The following is a 22,743-nucleotide window of genomic DNA, read 5'->3' as shown; positions in this document are numbered from 1 at the left end:
GACCTGGGTCGCACCATTTATACAGCAGGCTACCTGGTTCAGTGCCGTGTAACACAACCTGGGTTGACCCTTTCATGCCAAGCCAGGACCTGTGTTTCTGCAGCCAAATCCTGGGTTAGAGGCTCAGTGTGAAAGGGGTATAACTGAGTTCTCAGTTTTGGGTTAAGATGTCCTTTAATCAATTCTTATTCACATTACAGATTTTTGACTTTGTAAACAGAACTTAAAAATCTGGGTAAACTTTTGTCTTAGTATAATGCACCCTTGATGATGATGAAACATATACAGTAAGATGTGCACTGCTGAAAGTCCTGTTATGGTTATAAATCAATAGACATTAAGATATCAGAGCTAGCTCTAGTCTTGACATATGTGTCTCTGTTTGGGGATTAACCAAGTGTTGCTTTTTTCATACTTTAAAGGTAGCAATCCGGAGATCTATCGCTATGCTGGGGTGGAGGGGAGGGGGGGGTTGTGTAACTGCGGACAGTGCACTGCAATAAAAACATAATCAAACATTCCGTAAGCAGCAAAGCTTTCCTGCTGACAAAAAGATTGTTTCTGTCCAAACATTTAACAGCGATTGAGGGAGTTTAGTTTTAGAGAAATGTAACAGACACATCGTACATTTAACTCAACATAAACAAAGCTAATGCCAGTACATTAACCACACACAGAACTCTTGGCGTGTTCAACACAATTCACAATTACCATTTGATTGCACACAAACACTGAGATGATTTTTACAAACTTGTTACAAGAGAGGCAGCTGAGTCTAGTTTTTTTTTATTTGCTGTTTGAGGACTGCTCACACCAGCAGCTAGCTTCTGGTGCACATCTTGCTTGACTGCACCCTCTTCTACAACAATTATCCAGCAGATGCTTTGATGTGACTGGTTTACTACTGTACAAGGCTAAGAGCATTACTGCAATTTATGGAACCAACCGCTTGACAACTTGGCACATTTTCTTCATAGTTGCTGAGTTCTGAGTTTATGTCTTTTCAGTTTGTATTAAAATAGAACATGAACAAGGTTGTGACTCCGCACTAGTCCTGAGGTTTCAGAGATAATTTATTAAACCAGAATTACGTTCATATGTATGGTAGGTATTACCTACAAATATTAGTGCCTGGTGGTGCACCCAGAGTCAGGAAAAGGCTAGAGAAAAAACAACTTTGCAGAAGACTCTTGTGTGGGTGCACTCTTGTTTTCGTTATATGATTGTAGATTAAAACATAGCTTTTATTAATTCATTTAAAATAAATCCTCACTCTTATACTCCACCATGTTTGGTTAATAGGATATATTTATATCTCAATGCACTAAAAGTGCTTCAAAAAAATTGGAAATGTTCTGGTTAGTCTATCACCAAAAGACTTGTAGGGGGATGTAGACACTATAGTTCTACATCCATTCCTAACCAACCAGCACAAGCGAAGCTTGTTTTAATGAGACCTCAATGGGTCAAAATTAATCGGACCAGTTTTATCAAGAGTATGTGTCGTAGCAGAATTATATACATATATTTCGGTTGCCTGCTAATTGCCCCCGTATTTGACAAGACAATAAGTTTTGCTAATTTTTTAGCTTTGGATATCTAGCAGAAAAGAGAAGAAAAACAGAAGAGAAGGGGGAAAAGAAAAAGGGGGGAGAGAAAAAGGGGTGATCCTGCTGTTGGTATCCGGTCGGAGGGGTCATTGATTACAACACCGGGTATTCCCTGGGGGTCTCCCTCACAGGTACTGACCCAGCCCACCACCGTTTTGCTTCCAAGATCAGACGAGATCGGGCTCTGTCGGTAGGGTATGGTAGTAACTTTTGACGCAATTGGTCGACCCACCAATGAGAGTGCACCGATTAAAGATTTCAGAAAAAGACAAATGCGGATCTGCTGTCTACGTTAGACGCAGGTTTTCACCTGTGAATCATATATGAGAGTTCGCTGACATAAGAAAATTTTTGAGGCTGCAGATGAAGATAAAGGTAAGTTTTTTAGGGTAAGGGTACACGATCAGTATATGCTAGATGTGACTTGTATTAAAATAACACCAGTTAGTCCCACCTATAACCGCCATGTGTTATGCCGCTAGGCAGGGAACATTAAGAGATCGATGTCACAGAGATCATGTGTTATTTACAATAGGTACTGACAGTTTGTTTGATAATTTAGACATACATATATTATATCTAAAATCTCTGCTGTGAGCTAGATGGGATTGAAAGGGCTAAAGCACATATCCCAAGAGAGACTCCCCCAAGAAGGAAAAGTTTTTTTATATATGATTATGATTGCAACCCAAAATATGGGGCTGTTGCACTAGGAAAGACAAATATTTGGGGGGGAGTGTGTCCAATCAAACAAAAATGTCATCTGCTCTCTGGTTGTCTATATGGTAACAGATAATAATAAACGATATGAGCAAAAAATATACAAAAGAGAAGGTAGACAGGTACAATTCTCATGTCCCGTCTATAGCAGGCAAAAAATGATACTGTATCTATCTGAAAACATCTGAATAGGTTTGATATTTGTTAATTGATATTAGTTACAACAAGTTTGAACAAAGTTTCTATATGGAAAGATACAGAAAAAATACCAGCCCCTGCCCAGGTCCCTGGGTCAGTCTGAAGTCAGACAGATCTGCATCATACTCCTGATGTCCGTGGTCAGAAGAGGAAAACGCGTTTCACCCGTCTTGCGGGCTTGTTCACTTCCAATGCTGTTAATTGGGGTGATAAGTCAGGTTTAAATACCTGTTGCTGAGAGCCCAGCCAATCACTGGGATCCGTGATTCAGCCGCCTGATTGGTTACAGGCAAATTGCTTAGGCCTGCGGAAGTGACGTTCTTCCACTGGTTGCTAAGTTACCATCAAGTGTTTATGTGTTGCTGGAGTGCCGTGTATGAATATAAAATAGTGTCCTGACTTTCTGTCACTGCGCCTCCAGACTCTCTATTGGTCGCATCGCTGGTCCCCTTAATATCTCCCCCGGCAATCCAGGCAGGGACGGCACATGTAGTTGGATAAATGCCTAGGTGTCCCATTGCCAGGCATTGCCAGGTCTCCCCGGCTTCAGAAAGTGACGTCACCACGTCTCCCCGGCTTTCGGGCAGAGACGATACGTCACATCCGATGATGCCTGAGCGTCTGGTTGCCTGGTGACCGGGAGGTAGGGGTGTCAATATCTGTGGAGGCGAATAGGTATAGGGCACTCCATTGCACTGTGCCTATCAGTAAGAGGTCCTAGTGCTAATATAAAGAGGAAAAAGAGGGAAAAAACAGACATACACAGTAAACGATACCTGAAAAAAGGGGATGTATAAAGGTACAGAAAAGATTATACATCCGTACTTGGTATAAGGACGCCTGCTGTGCATAAAGGATAGGTATATATTGTATTCCCGGCTGTCCGGGTAAGGATGATAAGGTATTGTCCTTTGGTATAGGTCAAACATTCATGAGTGGGTGGGGAGGGATTATTCATGAGTCTAAAAAATTGGGCTTGTGGTTATAGGATTTGCTATGCCCCGGTGGCCCCCGTTGTTGGCATGTGTTATATTCTTAAATAAGCAGGATAGGACCATGTATAACAAATAGAACATGTAAGGATAGAAGGATTAAAGCCAGTATAGGCCCTCATTGATCGCTCGCTAGCTACTTTTTTGCAGCCGTGCAAACGCATAGTCGCTGCCCACGGGGGAGTGTATTTTCGCTTTGCAAGTGTGCAATCGCATGTGCAGCCGAGCGGTACAAAAACATTTTGTGCAAAACAAGACCAGCCCTGAAGTTACTTATCCTGTGCGATGATCCTAGCGACGGAGGTCCCGGAATTGACGTCAAATACCCGCCCTGCAAACGCCTGGTCACGCCTGCGTTTTTCCTACCACTCCCTGAAAACGGTCAGTTGACACCCATAAATGCCCTCTTCCTGTCAATCTCCTTGCGATCGGCTGTGCAAATGGATTCGTCACTAGAAGCATTGCACAGCAACAATGCTGTTTGCACTCGTAGGATGCGCGTGCGCATTGCGGTGCATACGCATGCGCAGTTTTGCCTTTTTTTACCTGATCGCTGCGCTGTGAAAATCGGCAGCGAGCGATCGAGTCGGAATGACCCCCATAGAATATTCTCATAGGTGTATTTGGGGACACATAATAAATGCAATAGGGTTATGTGTAGGAAGCAATGAGGTTTTTTCTTGGATCATCAGAGTCCCATTGCCCCAAATTCCCCAAGTTTTACCTCTTTAAGATAAATAAGCAAGCAAAATGTTACATTTACTAATAATTTAAAATGTGTTTTTTTTCCCTGTTTTTTGCATACATAATGGGGGTCATTCCGAGTTGTTCGCTCGTTGCCAATTTTCGCAACGGAGCGATTAAGGCAAAAATGTGCATGCGCATGGTACGCAGCGCGCATGCGCTAAGTATTTTAGCACAAAACTTAGTAGATTTACTCACGTCCGAACTAAGAATTTTCATCGTTGAAGTGTTCGGAGTGTGATTGACAGGAAGTGGGTGTTTCTGGGTGGAAACTGGCCGTTTTCTGGGAGTGTGCGGAAAAACGCAGGCGTGCCAGGATAAAACGCGGGAGTGTCTGGAGAAACGGGGGAGTGGCTGGCGGAACACAGGGCGTGTTTGTGACGTCAAACCAGGAACGAAATGGACTGAGCTGATCGCAATCTGTGAGTAGGTCTGGAGCTACTCAGAAACTGCTAAGAATTTTCTATTCGCAATTCTGCAAATCTTTCGTTCGCTATTCTGCTAAGCTAAGATACACTCCCAGAGGGCGGCGGCCTAGCGTGTGCAATGCTGCTAAAATCTGCTAGCGAGCGAACAACTCGGAATGACCCCCAATGTGTGATAAGATGATAAACAAAACTGTATACCTAAGCTTGGTTTATGTTGCTTTTCCAAAAACATAGCCCTGGTACTGTAGGCTTAATTTAAGAAAGTATGAAACATATTTAAAAAACAGACAAAAAAACAAACAAACATAATTTGGAAACTGTGAGCAATCTAGCTCTTGCAAACTCATATTAACCATAATAAGTAAGTGTCGTAGACTCTGCATATGTTTTATAATCCCACTTGTGCAACAGAATGTTTTCATTTACATACAAACCTATTACATAATTCTGCCATTCACAATGGCACTTAGTACACCATAGACCTGTATATTCTAAATGTACAGTATATGTTGTAATATTATCTTGTCACTGCTGGACCTCAGAGCCGTAACTAGGTGTGTGCCAGTGGTGCATTGCACACAGCGCATCTGCACTGAGGGTGCATCCGCTGACACACACACAGCTGCACCAATACCATATTTACCGAAAAATAATGTAAGCAGACGCTCAGGACCCTGTTTACTGAGCTTGCGCTGCACGCCGCTCTCTCTTCTCCCCTTTTCACAGGACACTGTCACAGTGTGCTGCATGAGACGTGTCAGGGAGAGGAGCACCTCCTACCCTGGACCGTCAGCCTCGCCCTCAACGACCACACTACCGCCGGACCATACACAACAAGCATAGTACTTTCCCTTCAGGGAAAAGGAGCTGACAAGAAGGTGGTGCGCCAGCCGGATTTATGAATAGAAGGTGAGATGTGCACGGGACGGAGGAGGGTGAGGTGCTAGCTGCATTAGACGGTCAGTGGAGATACAGGGGTGAGTTTGGGGCAGCAGCGGCTGATGGTTCCAGGAAAGTCGGGGGGAATGAGGTGTGAGGGAAGGGGGAGATGTTTGCTAGCGGTAGCCAACGATTGTGGGTTTGGATGGGTTGGGGCAGACAATAATGTGTGTCGTAGTTGTGGCCGACGGCCGGTCTTGGGTAGGGGGTGCTTGATGCCGGGGGGTGGGGGGGGTGTAGTATATTTCTCTATAAAATCATATTATTTAAGATGAATGAGAGCGCAAATACAATTGATAAAATTGTATATGCTTTATTAAATGCACATAATTTATAAACAAAATATAAATTTATCTAAAAAGTCATAATACTTGACACAACCCCAAAAGGTTCCACATAATCTTAATGATCTGGTAATTGACTGTGAATCAATCGCTGTCTCATAAATTGGTTGCCTTTTCCACTATATTTGAATAAAGTTCCACAGAGTGTTATATAGTGTTTTAAGGATGATTTTCTAATGCTCACCGCTGCTGGAGTTCAATAGCAGTAAACTTCCCAATGTCTGATGCAGCAGGGGGAGGGAGAGCATACACCTCTCTGGATCCAAGTGCCGTGTAGAGAGAGGGAAAGCAGCTGTCAGCAGCACCGCTCACAGTATCCCTTTCAGCCCGTGCTCTGAGCTTCACAAATGGCAACGGGCTGATGAGATGTTTCGCAGTATACACACAGGAGAGGGCGCGGCTGCAGACTGGCGGTGGAACAATGGAGGCAGAGACTGGAAAATTATGTGGACCTCACAGGGATAACCTTTACGCGTTTCTCCGCTGTCACAATGTAGCGGTTTCCTCAGAAGGTATAATTGGGTGTCAAGGTCTGGTCTGATATTTAAATGTTCAATTGGCAAATCCACAGAGACCATGTATTAGCAGCAACAGGTGTTAAAAATAATCTAAAACAAGTGTTCAGTATAATGTTGTTATCTTTGTCTACATTTTTAAAAAGGCATTATTATAAACCATCAACAGTATTTATTTATTTATACAAACTAACAGTTCTTTATAGTTTGTTACAAGAAATTAATATTTTGTTTGATACAAGCAGGCATCACCGCAATTCATGTTTATAGTGATTAACTTCAACTAATAGAAAAAAATCCAGTATAGATACTAGAAAGTCAGTGGCATAGCAATATAGTGCCAGAGTCAGGTATACAGCAGGACCCAGGTTCAAGTCCCATCCAGGACCAAATCACACCACCAACACAATTCTATGTATATATTTTTTCTCTTTAGAACTTTTACTTTAGTTCACAAAATATCTATTATATATTATATTCATCAATCTTATGTATTATTTTTCAAAGACACCTATATAGATGTTAATATATAGTCAAGTCAATTGTCTCTGACAGCATTTTTTACAACCATATACATATACAATTGTAAAAGAAGAGAGAGAGGAAATAGAAAATTATATATAATCATCAGAAAAAGAAAAATATATATCAGAAAGAGAACATTTATTAAAGCTTAATTCAATAGTATCCCAAAGCTAGTTCAATCATGATTTTTATAACCATTAAAATTGGATCCAGCACACCAATTTACCAGTTTTTATAGTTCATAGGTGAACATGGTTCCAATTTTTCATATATACATATATGTATGCTAATGATCGATTCTTAACTATAAATGGAGAACCTATAGAATTATCTAAAGAGAACAAGCAAATCCAAATAAAGAAGATATATAAAAAATATATATATAAAAAATAAATTATATATATGAGGAAAGTCTTCTTAAACCCAATCAAACTGACATATCATAGATACAACCACTTAAAATTAATACCCGTAGGCACACTAGGGGTTGAACGTGCAGGTCATAGACCACAGCCTCCAGTAAGCCATAACGGGATAGGAAGATATTAAAGGTTATTTAGTTCAACTGACTCGTTTAATCCTGCAGGGAACAATGAACCTAAAGAGAAAATCCAATAGGCTTCTCTTCTACAGAGGAGATTAAAACGAGGGCAATATCCAGGAATGAATATTTATATTTATTTAACCCTCACCCTGTCATCCCCACCTATTATCACTTACCGAAAATACACAAAACATTGCAGTCACCTCCTGGGAATCCTATTATTTCGGGTATTGGGTCCCTCACCACAAACTTATCGGCCTTTGTTGATCACTTTCTTCAAACACATGTTGTATCACTTAGATCATACATCAGAGACTCTACACAATTTTTGAACCTTATAAAGGAGTTTCTTGGGATCCTAAATATTTGCTAATGACATGTGACGCAGAGTCACTATACACCAATATTCCACATAAAGAAGGTGGAATTGCACTTCAGTTCTATTTAGAACAAAATTTGAGTCTGACTGATGTAAGACGGAAATTTATTTTAGATGCGGTACAATTTATCTTATCACATAATTATTTCACTTTTAATGGTGCTTTTTATTTACAGATTCTGGGTACCGCCATGGGCACTAGGTTCGCCCCAAGCTTTGCCAACTTGTATATGGGCCGCTTTGAAGAACAGTATATCTGGGGCGGCCCATTTGGGGCGAACCTCGTGCTCTATGGGCGGTACATAGATGATTTCTTTTTTATTTGGGATGGAGATCACTTTTCAGCTTCACAATTTGTAACTTATCTTAATCACAATACTTTTGGTCTAAAATTCATGAGCACAATTCACGCTAGTCATATCACCTTCCTGGATATTGCCCTAGAAGTTGAAAGAGATAGAATTCTGACTTCTACATATAAGAAAGAAGTGGATTCTAACAACTACTTAAATTACTCTAGTTGTCACTATAGGCCTTGGCTTGATAATATACCGCAAGAAAAAAAGCAATTGTTTCCCCAGCACACTGAATGGATAACAGTAACCAGATATAAATCCCACATGATAATAGAATTCAGAGATCTTCGTTACACATATTTGCGCAAATGTGTGGTTAAGCCCCAAAGCCGCATCAAGGCCTCTCTGTATATTTGGGGTCCCTAGCGCTATATCTAGGTGCAGGGTGTGGCACCCCAAAACACCAGAATGAGGCTCATTCTGGTGTTTTGGGGTGCCACACCCTGCACCTAGATATAGCGCTAGGGACCCCAAATATACAGAGAGGCCTTGATGCGGCTTTGGGGCTTAACCACACATTTGCGCAAATATGTGTAACGAAGATCTCTGAATTCTATTATCATGTGGGATTTATATCTGGTTACTGTTATCCATTCAGTGTGCTGGGGAAACAATTGCTTTTTTTCTTGCTCAGAAATACCCCTTCCTTTCGAGCACCTGAATGATATCACTAAGCTAATTGAGCATTTACCAATCTATATGTATCTTGATAATATACCAAAAGCCAATATTTTAGACAGAGGAGGAACTGCTCTGAATCTGAGAAATGTGAATTACAGGCTAAAGACCTTACTAATGCTCTATCAGAACAAGGTTATCCAGCAAGCATATTTGATTCTGCATTTGAAGAGGCTAGCTCTAAAGAAAGAGAAACGTTGTTGTTGGGTAAAACCATTATAGGTGAACATGAACCTATGATTGAAGAATTTGATCATGATTTGATCTTTGTGTCTAAATATAATTCTTACTCTAAAGATATTAAGAAAATTATTAAGAAGAATTATGGACTTCTTAAAACAGATAGGATTTTATCCACATGTCTGAAGGAGGAACCAAAAGTAGTTTATAAAAAGAATCGAAATCTGCAGAGTTTTCTAGCCCCCAGCCATTTTAAAGCTGAACAGAGAACAGGGAATACTGCTACAACTTGGCTAGGTAAGATATCTAATATCAAGGGATGTTATAAATGCGGTAGGATAGGCTGCATCACTTGTAACTTTATATTAAATAAAAGCACTACATTTAATTCTACTGCATTAGGAACCACTTTCAGTATTAATCATGATATCAATTGTAATTCCACATATGTTGTATATTTGATAACATGCCAATGTGGAGTACAATATGTAGGAAGGACAACTCGTTCCCTGAACACTAGATTCCTAGAACACAATTGGAATGTTCTAAAAGGGTTATGTATGCATAGCCTATCCCGCCATGTACAAATAAAACACAAGGGTAATATCAGTGTATTACAGGTACAAGGAATTGAGCATATCGGGAACACAACTAGAGGAGGAGATCGTTTTAACCTCCTCTGTAGAAGAGAAGCCTATTGGATTTTCTCTTTAGGTTTATTGTTCCCTGCAGGATTAAACGAGTCAGTTGAACTAAATAACCTTTAATATCTTCCTATCCCGTTATGACTTACTGGAGGCTGTGGTCTATGACCTGTACGTTCAACCCCTAGTGTGCCTACGGGTATTCATTTTAAGTGGTTGTATCTATGATATGTCAGTTTGATTGGGTTTAAGAAGACTTTCCTCATATATATAATTTATTTTTTATTTTTTATATATATATTTTTTATATATCTTCTTTATTTGGATTTGCTTGTTCTCTTTAGATAATTCTATAGGTTCTCCATTTATAGTTAAGAATCGATCATTAGCATACATATATGTATATATGAAAAATTGGAACCATGTTCACCTATGAACTATAAAAACTGGTAAATTGGTGTGCTGGATCCAATTGTAATGGTTATAAAAATCATGATTGAACTAGCTTTGGGATACTATTAAATTAAGCTTTAATAAATGTTCTCTTTCTGATATATATTTTTCTTTTTCTGATGATTATATATAATTTTCTATTTCCTCTCTCTCTTCTTTTACAATTGTATATGTATATGGTAAATGCTGTCAGAGACAATTGACTTGACTATATATTAACATCTATATAGGTGTCTTTGAAAAATAATACATAAGATTGATGAATATAATATATAATAGATATTTTGTGAACTAAAGTAAAAGTTCTAAAGAGAAAAAATATATACATAGAATTGTGTTGGTGGTGTGATTTGGTCCTGCTGTGTACCTGACTCTGGCACTAGCTTGCTACGCCACTGACTTTCTAGTATCTATACTGGATTTTTCCTATTAGTTGAAGTTAATCACTGTATAAACATGAATTGCGGTGATGCCTGCTTGTATCAAACAAAATATTAATTTCTTGTAACAAACTATAAAGAACTGTTAGTTTGTATAAATAAATAAATACTGTTGATGGTTTATAATAATGCCTTTTTAAAAATGTAGACAAAGATAACATTATACTGAACACTTATTTTAGATTATTTTTAACACCTGTTGCTGCTAATAAATGGTCTCTGTGGATTGGCCAATTGAACATTTAAATATCAGACCAGCTTGACACCCAATTATACCTTCTGAGGAAACCGCTACATTGTGACAGCGGAGAAATGCGTAAAGGTTATCCCTGTGAGGTACACATCATTGTTCCGGTCTCTGCCTCCATTGTTCCACCGCCAGTCTGCAGCCGCGCCCTCTCCTGTGTGTGTCCTGCGAAACATCTCATCAGCCCATTGCCGTTTGTGGAGCTTAGAGCACGGGCTGACAGGGACACTGTGAGCGGTGCTGCTGACAGCTGCTTTCCCTCTCTCTACACGGAACTTGGATCCAGAGAGGTGTATGCTCTCCCTCCCCCCGCTGCATCAGACATTGGGAAGTTTACTGCTATTGAACTCCAGCAGCGGTGAGCATTAGAAAATCATCCTTAAAACACTATATAACACTGTGTAACTTTATTCAAATATAGTGGAAAAGGCAACCAATTAACGAGACAGCGATTGATTCACAGTCAATTACCGGATCATTAAGATTATGTGGAACCTTCTGGGGTTGTGTCAAGTATTATGACTTTTTAGAAAAATTTATATTTTGTTTATAAATTATGTGCATTTAATAAAGTATATACAATTTTATCAATTGTATTTGCGCTCTCATTCATCTTAAATAATATTGTCTCTAATTAGGTGATAATCCAAATCACCTGCTGAGAGCTGCAATTACAATTATTTTATTTTCAAGTGTTCAGTATTTATATATTAAGGAACTTGCGCCCAATAATGAGTGTTGTTGCTTCTATAAAATCATTCCTCATGTCGGTATCAGTCACATCATGTAGCACCATTTCAAGTGTCAGTAGTTTTTTATTTTCACTTTATACTGTATGTAAACTTACATAATACTAACACTCTTGTTCAGGGCCATAACTAAGTGTGGGCAGAAGGTGCTTTGCCCACAGTTCATTTGGCTTGTGGGCGCATCTTCCACGTACACCCGATTGGCCATCCCACCGCCTAATACCCCCGTGTACTCCACTGACAGATGCTCCTCCTGCTCCCCTGTGTAAATCTATGACAGCCGCTGCGGCCACTCCTTCCGCTCCCGTTTAGAGTGCTGAGGCTGCTCCTCCCACTCCCCTGTGTAGATCACTGTGCCCACTCCTTCCGCTCCCCTGTTAAGAGCGCTGACATATGCTGCAGCCGCTCCCACACCCCTGTTTAGAGTGCTGATGGCCCCACTGTAAATAATGCAAGTATCTACACTCACACTACACTACACTACAGTACAGTACACTACACTACAGTACACACTAAAGGTAAGGGGGAGGATGTAAGGGGCTTTACCTGGCATAATGTATATATGGGGCTCTTCCTGACGTAATGTGTATAATGTGCTCTTCCTGACATAATGTGTACTATGCGCTCTACCTGGTGTTATGTGTATAATGGGCTCTACCTTGCATTATGTGTATAATGGGCTCTACCTGGGGTAATGTATATAGGGCTCTTCCTGGTGTAATGTGTATAATGTGATCTATCTGGCATAATGTGTATATGGGGCTCTACCTGGTGTAATGTGTATAATGTGCTCTGCCTGGCATAATGTGTATAACGTGCTCTACCTGGCGTTATGTGTATATGTGATCTACCTGGCGTAATGTGTATAATGTGCTCTACCTGGCGTTATGTGTATAATGTGCTCTACCTGGCATTATGTGCATAATAAGATCTACCTGGCATAATGTGTATAATGTGCTCTACCTGGCGTTATGTGTATAATGTGCTCTACGTGGCATAATATGTATAATGGGCTCTACCTGGCGTAATTTCTATTATGGGCTCTACCTGGTGTTATGTGTATAATGTGCTCTACCTGGCACAATATGTACAAGTGTCACTACTGTGTGATGTAATGTTAATTGGTACTATTATGCGGCCATGCCCCTCCCCATGAAGCCACAACCTTAAACTTTTGCCAGTCCCCTCCGACTCACACTGCATATTTTAACTATGGGGGTGGGTGGCGCCGATGCTGTTTCTTGCACACCGTAAAAATTACTAGTTACGGCACTGCTGCTGGTAATGGGCCATCAAGAGGGAGGTGATTTGACATCGTCAACTTTGAAAGGTTAACCTAAACCAGAGCATAACATTAAATACACCAAAAAGTTACTGAAAAACTAAGGACACTGTTATTTTTTACATATAAACATAATAAGTTATCTGATGATAATAATAATAATAATAATAATAATTAATGCATCCAAATGTCCTTTCCTTGAAGTGACCAAAAATCACTTCACGGAATCCGCATCACAAACTACTTCTTTACTAAATCATTGACTGCTTGAATTTACTGTAGGAGAAGAAAGCTCTTTCCTTACCAATCACCTTGTAAGTATGGTGCTGTACCTGTCTAATCCTGTGAAGTGTTCTTTAACTAGGTTCTTCAATAAGCTCGGCCTGATTCAGTAGATGGAACCTCAGAATCTTGCACCCACCGCTTTAATTCTGCACCAGCGCCAGAAGCGCACTGTGCATGCACTCCGATGGTTACCGGCAGGAGGGGCGCATATCGGAACAGTATGGATAGCCATGTAATTTCCATAGGCTTTTCTGACCAGTATCTGGGATGGGTGTCTAATGGCAGCAGACGTGTCATTGCCAGTCTGTTGACGTAGTTCCACTGGTACCAGATGTCATAGGGTTGCTGTAATGTCCAATGGTACAGTCAATGTCCGATCGATGTTGTGTCTTTGGGTGCACATTGCCGGACTTACGTCATGACCAGTGGGCATCTTATAGGTCTGTCTCTTCTGAGCTGGTAAGTGATACGTTTGCTGCGGTTCCACTTTTGTCTAAATGCAGTATGTACATTACTATGAAAGGGGCTTAACCATGCCCATTCTTACCATATGTGATTTATCAGAAACTGTGCAAACTGTATTTGCAGACACAAATACACTGATCACACTTTTCTAAGTACACTGGGCACTCATTTACAGGTATGGGCACACAAGGCACACATCTGTAGGCACATTGGGAACCACAGGCGTAATAAGAGAGGAGGGGTACCGTGTGCAGTCTCTGTCTGGGCCCCTTTCTCTCAAGCAGGCAGCGCTCAGTGACTCTGAGCACTAGGTGGTGCATTGGCCATTTTCCTGAAGATTTTCCTTACTGCACATGCGCAAAATGCCCACCTAACACTCAGAGTCATAGAAACATAGAAACATAGAAACATAGAATTTGACGGCAGATAAGAACCACTTGGCCCATCTAGTCTGCCCCTTTTTTATTTTATCCTTTAGGCAATCTCAACCCTTTTTTAACCTTAATTCTTTGTAAGGATATTCATATGCCTGTCCCAAGCATGTTTAAATTGCCCTACAGTCTTAGCCTCTACCACCTCTGATGGGAGGCTATTCCACTTATCCACTACCCTTTCTGTGAAGTAATTTTTCCTTAAATTTCCCCTGAACCTCCCCCCCTCCAGTCTCAATGTATGCCCTCGAGTTCTAATACTTCTTTTCCTTTGAAGAATGTTTCCCTCCTGAACTTTGTTAAGACCCTTGATATATTTGAAAGTTTCTATCATGTCCCCCCTTTCCCTTCTCTCCTCCAAACTATACATGTTAAGATCTTTTAGCCTTTCCGGGTAAGTTTTGTGATGTAGGCCATGCACCATTTTAGTTGCCCTTCTTTGTACACTCTCTAATGTATTTATATCCTTCTGGAGATAGGGTCTCCAGAACTGGACACAGTATTCCAGATGGGGCCGTACCAATGACCTATACAGTGGCATTATCACTTCTTTTTTCCTGCTACTGATTCCTCTCCCTATGCAACCAAGCATCTGACTTGCCTTTCTCATTGCTTTGTTGCATTGCTTTCCTGCCTTCAAGTCACTTGAAATAGTGACTCCTAAATCTCTTTCCTCCTCAGTAGTTTCCATTATAGTACCCTTGATACTATACTTAGCCTTTGGGTTTTTGAGACCCAAGTGCATGATTTTGCATTTTTTAGCATTAAACTGTAGTTACCACGTTCTTGACCATTTCTCAAGCCTACCTAGGTCATTAATCATTTGTTTGACCCCTCCCGGTGTGTCTACCCTGTTGCATATCTTTGTATCATCTGCAAAAAGGCATATCTTCCCTTCAATACCATCTGCAATGTCACCAACAAAGATATTAAAGAGAACTGGACCAAGTACAGATCCCTGGGGTACTCCACTGGTAACATTTCCCTCCATAGATTGCACTCCATTAACTACGACTGTCTGTTTCCTATCCTGCAACCAGGTTCTTATCCATTTAACTGATTTATAATCCACCCCCAGGCTTTCAAGTTTATTTAGCAGTCTGCGATGTGGGACAGTGTCAAATGCCTTTCTAAAGTCTAGATATGCTACATCTACAGCTCCCCCTTGATCTATTATTTTCATCACAGAGTCAAAAAAGTCAATAAGATTTGTTTGGCATGATCTCCCACTAGTAAATCCATGCTGTTTTGGATCCTGTAAGTTGTTTGATTTAAGATATTCCACTACTCTTTCTTATAATAGTTTTTCCATTACTTTCCCTACTACTGCTGTAAGGCTTACTAATCTATAGTTACTTGCTTCTTCCTTGCTTCCACTTTTGTGCAGTGGAACTACATTTGCTCTTTTCCAGTCCTCTGGAATAGCACCTGTATTTAGTGACTGGTTAAATAATTCTGTTAAAGGTGTAACCAGCACATCTTTTAGCTCTTTGAGTATCCTTGGGTGTATCCCATCTGGTCCCATTGATTTATCCACTTTTAGTTTTGAAAGTTCTGTTAGGACCTTCTCCTCTGTAAATGTATTTTCATCTACCTTATTTTTATGAATGTCCTTGCAACTTAACTGTGGCCCCATCCCTTCTTCTGTAGTAAATACTGAGCAAAAATAATTATTTAGGTGATCTGCTATTGCCTTGTCTCCCTCCACCAAATGCCCACTCTCTGTCTTAAGTCTTATTATTCCTCCATTTGATTTTCTCCTTTCACTTATATACTTAAAAAAAGTTTTGCCCCCTTTATCTACTGACTGGGCCATTTTCTCCTCAGCTTCTGCCTTTGCACATCTGATCACTTTCTTACCATCCTTCCGTCTGCCCAGATACACCTCTTTGTCGTTATTATTTTGAGTCTGTTTGTATTTCCTAAAAGCCATCTTTTTTGCTTTCACACTAGTTGATACTTCTTTTGTGAACCACACTGGCTTCCTTTTCCTGGTGCTTTTCCTAACCATTTTGATACAAAGGTCTGTTGCACTTAGCATTGCACTTTTCAGTTTTTTCCACCTCTCCTGCACTCCTTCCAAGTTCCTCCAGTCTGCCAATGAATCACTTAAACATCTCCCCATTTTTGCAAAGTCAGCATTTCTAAAATCCAACACCTTTGTTTTTGTGTGACAGGAGTTGGATCCTGTCTTTATACTAAACCATACTGCTTGATGATCACTGGATCCCAGGTGCTCACCCACATATATATCAGATATCCTATCACCATTTGTAAGAATTAGATCTAATATTGAGTCTTTGCGAGTAGGCTCCCTCACCAATTGCTTGAGAGATGCTCCCTGTAAGGAATGTAGAAATTTGCCACTTGTAGCTGAACTTGCAAAAGACCCCTCCCAATTTACATCAGGTAAATTAAAGTCTCCCATGATTATGACTTCTCCCTTAAAAGCCATTTTAGAGATGTCCAACAATAGGTTCCTGTCCAAATCCTGCCCCTGGCCTGGTGGTCTATAGATCACCCCAATGCGAATAATGTCCTTCTTCCCAGTTTCTATGGTGACCCAAAGGGCTTCAGTTTTGGCTTCAATATTTTGTATTAAAGTAGCATTAATGCTTTTTTTCACATACATTGCTACCCCTCCTCCTATTCTTCCTATTCTATATTTCCTAAATAAATTGTATCCTGGTATACCTAAGTCCCAGTCATGATTCTCATTGCACCAAGACTCTGTAATTGCCACAAAATCCATGTTATCCCTTGTCATTATCGCAATTAGCTCTGGAATTTTGTCTCCTAAGCTCCTAGCATTTGCACACATAGCTTTAAGAGTTTTGTCTGTGCATTTGTTATTAGTAACCATGTCCAGAGCGTACAAAATAAATGACAAGTTTAAAGTTGAAATTACCTGTTTGGGGATGTTGCTCAGTATTTGTTTTCTTTTACTAATCAGTAATCATACTCTGTCCTTTACACCATGACTACACCTTACTAAATATAAATATATAGTACACCTGACCACAATGGGTAAATGTTCAAAGGAGGTAAACACCAGTCAGTATGCAATAATAAAATGTTTCACCGAGCAACTTCCCCACACATGCAATGACATTTACAAGAAATCATTACATCAAGAAACACACATAAGTTTGCCTAAGAGAGAACTGTAGTGAGCAGATTGGGGATGCCTTTTCATAGGTTTTTAAAAACAGATAATATGCATAAGGTGAATTACATACTTTTGAGGCATTAAGGCAGTCCTTTTGTGGTAGTGTTGGTGTGTTGATGTTTCCCTTCTGTTTTCCTTCGGCTTAACGCAGGTATAACGCTATTTTTATAATAACACTTTTATGTCAGCACTTCTATGGAAGCACTACCAGCCGATGGCTATCCAGCCGTATACTAGACTTCAAATAGGAACAATATCCATGTGAATGCAATGATTTCAAACTCCACCCAATACAACCCCCCCTTTGAGCTAAGGCCATAAATTAGCTTAGAAAAACAGACATTAGATACCAATAAGGCAGCCAACTATATCTTTACAAAGACAAAAAAACAACAACTCCCTTTTTCAATATACCTAGACTATTCAATCATGATATTCATTTGACATAATCAGCAAATGCAGTACAACTTGCTGGGATGTGTAGTTCCACGAATCATACCTAGACTATTCAATCATGATATTCATTTGACATAATCAGCAAATGCAGTACAACTTGCTGGGATGTGTAGTTCCACGAATCATACCTAGACTATTCAATCATGATATTCATTTGACATAATCAGCAAATGCAGTACAACTTGCTGGGATGTGTAGTTCCACGAATCATACCTAGACTATTCAATCATGATATTCATTTGACATAATCAGCAAATGCAGTACAACTTGCTGGGATGTGTAGTTCCACGAATCATACCTAGACTATTCAATCATGATATTCATTTGACATAATCAGCAAATGCAGTACAACTTGCTGGGATGTGTAGTTCCACGAATCATACCCAGACTATTCAATCATGATATTCATTTGACATAATCAGCAAATGCAGTACAACTTGCTGGGATGTGTAGTTCCACGAATCATACCCAGACTATTCAATCATGATATTCATTTGACATAATCAGCAAATGCAGTACAACTTGCTGGGATGTGTAGTTCCACAAATCATACCTAGACTATTCAATCATGATATTCATTTGACATAATCAGCAAATGCAGTACAACTTGCTGGGATGTGTAGTTCCACGAATCATACCTAGACTATTCAATCATGATATTCATTTGACATAATCAGCAAATGCAGTACAACTTGCTGGGATGTCTAGTTCCACGAATCATACCTAGACTATTCAATCATGATATTCATTTGACATAATCAGCAAATGCAGTACAACTTGCTGGGATGTGTAGTTCCACGAATCATACCTAGACTATTCAATCATGATATTCATTTGACATAATCAGCAAATGCAGTACAACTTGCTGGGATGTGTAGTTCCACGAATCATACCTAGACTATTCAATCATGATATTCATTTGACATAATCAGCAAATGCAGTACAACTTGCTGGTATGTGTAGTTCCACGAATCATACCTAGACTATTCAATCATGGTATTCATTTGACATAATCAGCAAATGCAGTACAACTTGCTGGGATGTGTAGTTCCACGAATCATACCTAGACTATTCAATCATGATATTCATTTGACATAATCAGCAAATGCAGTACAACTTGCTGGGATGTGTAGTTCCACGAATCATACCTAGACTATTCAATCATGATATTCATTTGACATAATCAGCAAATGCAGTACAACTTGCTGGGATGTGTAGTTCCACGAATCATACCTAGACTATTCAATCATGATATTCATTTGACATAATCAGCAAATGCAGTACAACTTGCTGGGATGTGTAGTTCCACGAATCATACCTAGACTATTCAATCATGATATTCATTTGACATAATCAGCAAATGCAGTACAACTTTCTGGGATGTGTAGTTCCACGAATCATACCTAGACTATTCAATCATGATATTCATTTGACATAATCAGCAAATGCAGTACAACTTGCTGGGATGTGTAGTTCCACAAATCATACCTAGACTATTCAATCATGATATTCATTTGACATAATCAGCAAATGCAGTACAACTTGCTGGGATGTGTAGTTCCACGAATCATACCTAGACTATTCAATCATGATATTCATTTGACATAATCAGCAAATGCAGTACAACTTGCTGGGATGTGTAGTTCCACGAATCATACCTAGACTATTCAATCATGATATTCATTTGACATAATCAGCAAATGCAGTACAACTTGCTGGGATGTGTAGTTCCACGAATCATACCTGTTGAGCACAAAGTGTGATGAGGAGTTGGTTCACAAAGTTCACAATCGACAACAGCTGATGATATAACTTAACGCAGGTATAACGCTATTTTTATAATAACACTTTTATGTCAGCACTTCTATGGAAGCACGACCAGCCGATGGCTATCCAGTCACTTTCACTGTCACGGTACCCTGGAGAGATAAGTATTGAAAAAAATGGGTGCACCCATTATAGATACACCACTGCTTGGAATTAATTTACATGCAGTGCTCGAAGTGGGCCGGTATACAACGGTATGGTATACCGGCACTTCTTCGAGCACTGACCTCGGCAGGGCAGCTGCCACATCAAGCCGACCGCGGTGCTACTATTTAAGATCTGCCGCGGACCGGCAGCCAATCCGGAATGGCCACACGGCCGCTCCAGATTGGCAGATTTGAAATAGTAGCGCTGCGGTCATCATAGGAGCCAGTGCCGCACCAAAGGCCGTCGACCGCAGCCTCCTTCTCCTTTATTGCACCACCGCACTCGGGCCCTCATTCCGAGTTGTTCGCTCGCTAGCTGCTTTTAGCAGCATTGCACACACTAGGCCGCCGCCCTCTGGGAGTGTATCTTAGCTTAGCAGAATAGCGAACGAAAGATTAGCAGAATTGCTACTAAATAATTCTATGCAGTTTCTGAGCAGCTCCAGACCTACTCACAGATTGCGATCAGCTCAGTCTGTTTAGTTCCTGGTTTGATGTCACAAACACGCCCTGCGTTCGGCCAGCCATTCCCCCGTTTCTCCAGACACTCCCGCGTTTTTCCCTGACACGCCTGCGTTTTTTTAGCACACTCCCGGAAAACGCTCAGTTACCTCCCAGAAATGCCCCTTTCCTATCAATCATTTACCGATCAGCAGTATGACTGAAAAGCAATGTATGAACACCAGCAAAACTGCTACATTTTTAGTTAAATAACTTAGCGCATGCGCGCTGCGTACCATGCGCATGCGCATTTAGCAGCAAATCGCAGCATAGCAAAAATCGGCAACGAGCGAACAACTCGTAATGACCGGAGTGTAGATAGGTTTTTTTCCCCCAGCGCAAAATTAGTAAAGATGACAGACACGTAAATAAAAAACAGTTTGTTTTATTCTGAAGATTTCATTTCTTATAATCATTACATAAAAATAAAAAAGAAAAATATAAAAATGAAAACTAAAAATGTAAAAAATTTTTTCTCCTTTAAAAGGAGTACATGATAAATAGTAGTATGATTGGAACTGTATGTACAGTATATGAATTTGTCGGTAAAGGTAATAAATATGTATAGTTTATAGAAAAAACCCTCTATAGGTACCTATGAAAAAATAGGGAATACAGATTGCCATTCAAACGAATGTGCAAATTGTGAAACTTCTATAATGATATATAGTAAAACATAGAAAATGTTGTACTGCAAAATTTATTTTGCAATATGCAGTGTAGTAGTTGTGTCACCTATTACCGGTAAACAAACAGACAGACTACATTTAAACATAAAAAACACATAACATATACTGGATGCCCGTAAATAATCCAAAGTATTCAAAAAGAAGGGCTATATGTATTAATTGTTGTCTTTGTCTAGATACAGAGAAAGTGCACCTTCTGGCGACTTAACCTCTCTGATTTACTTCAGGTTCTGTAACTCCCGGTAGGCACAGAATTCGCAAGTCCATGTGTGACTCAGTCTTAATTAGTCTTGCGGTGTCAGTAATCACTTGAATATTAATATGACTCAATGGTATTAAAGTTCAGGTGTGTCTTACTGTTTTGCTGTTATCCAAATCTTAGATGGTTCAAGGTGATGTTCCGGTTGTGTTGTCCCCCAAAGATGGGTGAAGTCGGAGTCCGCCGGCGGAGGTCCTGCAGAAGCCGTTTTCAGCGCTGAACGGCAGTGTGCAGGATCGATTTGCTCTGTGATCGACGCGTTTCGCCTTGAAACAAGGCTTCCTCAGGAAAACAGATAAATCTCTCCAGACTTTCTCCCGTCTTTTAAAGGGGGTTTGTGTATGACGGCATCGCATCGTACTTCCGGTGTTGAATGCGTTCCATACCGATATGATATCCTGTGTTTGCGTTCCAAAGTAAATGTGTGTCACATATTTCCTGGATACCTTGCGTTTCATAATGTTTTAGTATCCTGCTTTTGCGTTCCAACTAGATGTTTAACTTCCGGTATCGGGTAAAGGATTTTATACATTACGCAAATATGTGGTTTTTTCCATTATTCCACTTTGTAATTAGGGTATAAAAGTTACGTTGAGCTTTATTGCTGGATTGTATTAATAATACCCACATTCTCAGTACTTCATATGGCAACAATAATATGGACGAACATAAACAACACACACATAACAAACAAATGATTCTCATCTATATATTAAAATTGATGTGGTGTACGGAAATTGTTATAATATGGATTTTGGCTCTGAGTGGGAGGATATCCAAATCTGGTGATCTAATCATGGGATTAATAATGAGAGGAGGGGCAACAGTATCGATGTTTGAAAAGTCGAATGAAATTTGAAAATAATATAAATAAATAAGTAAAATAAATACTAAAATGAAAATAAAAAAAATATAAAATAAAATTGAATATGAAAATTACATTGTGTTTATGATAATAAAAATTACTAAAAATAAAGAGCAGTTATGCAAATGAATAGATAAACGAGAAAAAATCAATTCTTGGGAAAGAGTATGTTCCTTCAGAGGGTCTTGTTTATTAACAAACTCTATTTTATGTTAAGAACGGGTTAAAATTGAAATCGACATTCAGCCCTTTGGGTGTTAATGTTCCCATTTTATAAATTAATTTGGTTTCTTCCTTTATGAGATAATCTTCTGGTTTTCCTCCTCTCCAGGGTATGGTGATTTTTTTCAAACCTATGAATTGTAATATGTGCGGATTGGCATTATGTTTCTCTTGGAAATGTACGGGAATACTGTGATCTTTCTTTTTGTTCCTGATATTGCAGAGGTGTTCTTGAATCCTGATATGGAGCTTTCTCTTCGTTTGGCCTACATATTGTAGGCCACAGGGACAATAAAGTAAGTATACAACGCCACTGCTTATGCAACTTATTCGTTCCTTGATCTTATATTCAGTCCCATTTGAGAATGAAGTGACGGATTCGACGATTTGGATGGAATTTGGTCTTGTTTTTCTGCAGGCTGTGCAAGTACCGCACCTTGAGAAGCCTTTTCTTCCTTCTT

The 22,743-nt window shown here is 39.7% G+C and overlaps 1 protein-coding gene and 1 pseudogene across 1 annotated transcript in view; one reads left to right on the top strand and one right to left on the bottom strand.

Moving 5' to 3' along the window:
• CPNE4 (copine 4) overlaps positions 1-22,743 on the top strand; it is a 900,265-nt gene that overhangs the window by 26,671 nt on the left and 850,851 nt on the right. The gene's annotated exons all lie outside the window — the stretch shown is intronic.
• Positions 1,701-1,819, bottom strand: LOC134930523 (5S ribosomal RNA; annotated as a pseudogene).

Source organism: Pseudophryne corroboree, chromosome 5 (assembly GCF_028390025.1).
Source record: "Pseudophryne corroboree isolate aPseCor3 chromosome 5, aPseCor3.hap2, whole genome shotgun sequence".
NCBI lineage: Eukaryota > Metazoa > Chordata > Amphibia > Anura > Myobatrachidae > Pseudophryne > Pseudophryne corroboree.
This window is presented reverse-complemented; position numbering and strand designations above follow the sequence as displayed.